Genomic DNA, 4,280 nt, shown 5'->3' on the forward strand with positions numbered 1-4,280 from the left:
AGGAAAATTTTTATAACCATGCGGCCGCATGGTTATAATTCCTTGCGGCCGCACAGGGTATTGCAGGGATCCAAATGAGCTGAAAAATTGAACCATGCGACCGCATGGTTTAACACCATGCGGCCGCATGGCTTTAAGGTCGATAAAAAATTCTGAAATCCCGTTTTTAATTGAAACTCTTTCGGGGCTCCGTGGGGACATGATATAAAAGCCAAAATTCATCAGAAAAAGGGCAGAACGTCCAGGGAGAAGAAGAATACAACTTTTGGAGGCAAGGAACACGAACTTGAAGCGGATTTCACAAGGATTCAAAGGGGTTTTCAAGGTTTTATTCAAGATTTCAGATTTCAAGAACTTTCATACGGGTGTTATTCCTTCTAGTCATTAATTTCGTTTTGTTTTCTGTAATTATGAATCTTCTAGGCTAGGGTTTTAATTACTAGGTGATCGATGAACCGTTGTTTGTTATTTTAATTCTATATTTCATGAACTTGATATAAAGATTCGTTGGATATTTTGATTGATTTACATGCATTAATTTTCTTCCGCAATTAGTGGCCAATGATTGTGTGAGTATTGATGACTTGTTTCTTACATTCGAGAGAAGTGGAATAGGTTCGATAAGGTGTAAATTAACATAGGGTCCGATAGGGGATAGAGATATACCCCTATGCTTTATGTAATTCTTAAATTGTTCACAAAACTACATGCATTCTCGTATGTTTGCATCATCCATAGAGATATAGGCTGGTGGTGTGCAAGAATAGGTCTAATATATATCGAGAGAGTATATTGGATAGAATTAGGAACATTGAAGTTGCAAATTTTCATCGAATCATTAATTTTATGAAATTGGGTTTTTATAACTTCAATTGGGGATTCGTGATCCTAGTGACTTTAATTTCATTCATTTTAATAAATTAGCTTTTAAACATGCTTAATTTCATTTACTTGAGTGTTTAAGTCGTTTAATTAGAGAAATTTTGAAATTAGGGTTTCTAATTGAGAAATTAAGGTTTTTAGTTGAAATTAGGGTTTTTAATTGAAATTGGGGCTTTTTGCACTTAGATCATATTTTCACTCAATTAGATTCGGTTAAGGCTAGATTAAGTAGAATTGAGCTACTCAATCTCTGAGGGACGATATTCGGACTTTTAAAAATCCACTTTATTACTCGTTACGAATTGTGAACTAAAATTGTGAAGGCTAGATTCATTTACTTGTTCACGAAATAATTCTTTCGATTTAAAACTACCGCAAGTGTACGGTTCGTAACGAGTAATAAAGTGGATTTTTAAAAGTCCGAATATCGTCCCTCAGAGATTGAGTAGCTCAATTCTATTTAATCTAGCCTTAACCGAATCTAATTGATTGAAAATGTGATCTAAGTGCAAAAAGCCTCAATTTCAATTAAAAATCCTAATTTTAACTAAAAACCTTAATTTCTCAATTAGAAACCCTAATTTCGAAATTTCTCTAACTAAACGACTTAAACACTCAAGTAAATGAAATTAAGCAAGTTTAAAAGCTAATTTATTAAAATGAATCAAATTAAAGTCACTAGGATCACGAATCCCCAATTGAAGTTATAAAAACCCTAATTTCATAAAATTAATGGTTCGATGAAAATTTGCCAATTCAATGTTCCTATTCTATCCAATATACTCTCTCGATATATATTAGACCTATTCTTGCACACCACCAGCCTATATCTCTATGGATGATGCAAACATACGAGAATGCATGTAGTTTTGTGAACAATTTAAGAATTACATAAAGCATAGGGGTATATCTCTATCCCCTATCGGACCCTATGTTAATTTACACCTTATCGAACCTATTCCACTTCTCTCGAATGTAAGAAACAAGTCATCAATACACACACAATCATTGGCCACTAATTGCGGAAGAAAATTAATGCATGTAAATCAATCAAAATATCCAACGAATCTTTATATCAAGTTCATGAAATATAGAATTAAAATAACAAACAACGGTTCATCGATCACCCAGTAATTAAAACCCTAGCCTAGAAGATTCATAATTACAGAAAACAAAACGAAATTAATGACTATAAGGAATAACACCCGTATGAAAGTTCTTGAAATCTGAATTCTTGAACAAAACCTTGAAAACCCCTTTGAATCCTTGTGAAATCGGCTTCAAGTTTGTGTTCCTTGTCTCCAAAAGTTGTATTCTTCTTCTCCCTGAACGTTCTGCCCTTTTTCTGATGAATTTTGACTTTTATATCATGTCCCCACGGAGCCCCGAAAGAGTTTCAATTAAAAACGGGATTTCAGAATTTTTTATCGACCTTAAAGCCATGCGGCCGCATGGTGTTAAACCATGCGGTCGCATGGTTCAATTTTTCAGCTCATTTGGATCCCTGCAATACCCTGTGCGGCCGCAAGGAATTATAACCATGCGGCCGCATGGTTATAAAATTTTTCCTCCGGACAGCTTTCAGTATTTTGGTCATAACTTTCTCTCTTGATCTCTGATTGAGGTAATTCAAAGTGAATTGGGAAGAAAACTCAAAGATGTACACTTTTAGTAGAAATAGGCTTCCACAAATTCTGATGTTTACTATGCCAAAAATGGATCTCAAGTAGAAACTCAAAATCACGAGCATAACTTTTTCGCCTGAAATTTGATACTTGATAATACTTTGACCATATTTCACCTCTTGACTCCTTTCCTCATCCGATTGAACTTTAACACTCTTGAATCTTCATTTCATTTCCCGTCTCATCTATGGATTATTTGCAACTTGGTTCTCGATCTATCGCTTTGTTCCGTTTTGGTCTTTTTTCGGCTCTTTTCTTCTGAATTCCATCTTTTCCATAGAAACACCTACATACCATGAATTTAACAAGATTAAGTCATAATTCGACTATTTTTTCCATGTTTAATTCATGTTAGTGAGCTAAATAAGTGTGTGAAAACACACTTATCAAATCCCCCAAACTTAAACTATTGTTTGTCCTCAAACAATGTAGTGACTTAATGCTAAATAAACAGGGCTTAATAGCTTGCCGTGTCTCAGGATTGGACTTAGTAATAATAATAGAAACAATATCAAGAGTGCGAGAATTGAATCAACCTTTACTCATCAAATGCAATACTCAACGTGTGTGTGTGAACTCATGCCAACATATCAAGCTTATGATTAGTTTATCCCAGACCCATAGTGGTCAAATTTATCCTTACGTCACTCGAGAGATACACAATCCCCAAATGTATTCTTTTCACACAATTTCTCCGGGGTGTATTCTAAGGTTAGGAGTTTAAACAATTCTAATCCTTACTCTCTCTTAGTTTGGATCGATTTTACCATTACAAGTTCACATATCAACAAGTAGAGACTCTCCTTATTTTTGATTGCTTCAACCTTTAGGATTAAACTAAGCTACTTGCTTCGCATTGAGGTTATAGTTCTATCAACCGAATGTCCAACGAGGGCTTTTATTTTTAAGTTTTTTTTTTGCGTGTCATCTTCTCATTTGCTTTCTATATAACCCATGCAACGAGCTTTAGGCGATGACTCCCAAACCAGTTGGCTTTAGGGCACCGGGTTTTAAACCCATGCAGTCTTATTCACTCGAGTTATAAAGGCTCGACAAGATGACTTTTTATCAACTCTCCTTTTTTCTTGCTTTCTATATGACCCATGTAACGAGATTTAGGCCGATGACTCCCAAACCAGTTGGCTTTAGGGCATCAGGTTTTAAACCCTTTCAGACTTACTTGCTCGAGTCATAAAGGCTTTTTGAGAGAAGTGATACTTTTCCAGTTTTTTACTTTATGCCCCTTCTTTGTTTTTCTAGACATTTGACTTCTAAAACCATTCTCACTTAAAGCGTTCACCTATTTCTCACCTTTCGGGTTTAAACAATCCACACATTATAATTTCATGCACGGAACCCCCATTTATCTCCATGTTTTCCTACAATGGATCAATCATCTCCAAACTATCTTAAAGTGATATTACGGGTTAATGTTATAGAGGGTTATTCTAGGTTTCTCCTAATTTATTCTAAAATTCCAATCAATAACTTAACACGTGACATGAGTGGCGTGCAAAAGAGTGTCAAGCAGTGCATCAACAAGTATTAGCAAATTAAATCCTGCACTAAATCCACAGTTTCTAGTTTATACATGTCCAATAATCACATCATAGCCGGCAAGGCTACCAAACCCACACAAGCATGCAAACGTTCATAAAGATTCACTCATCAAGCATGCATCATGCAAAAACTTGTCAAAATTAACGATGGAGT

The 4,280-nt window shown here is 35.2% G+C and overlaps 1 pseudogene; it reads right to left on the reverse strand.

Moving 5' to 3' along the window:
• LOC111406527 overlaps positions 1-3,940 on the reverse strand; it is a 6,315-nt pseudogene extending 2,375 nt beyond the window's left edge.
• Between the last annotated feature and the right edge of the window lie 340 nt (positions 3,941-4,280).

This window comes from Olea europaea, chromosome 12 (genome assembly GCF_002742605.1).
Source record: "Olea europaea var. sylvestris chromosome 12, O_europaea_v1, whole genome shotgun sequence".
Taxonomy (NCBI): domain Eukaryota; kingdom Viridiplantae; phylum Streptophyta; class Magnoliopsida; order Lamiales; family Oleaceae; genus Olea; species Olea europaea.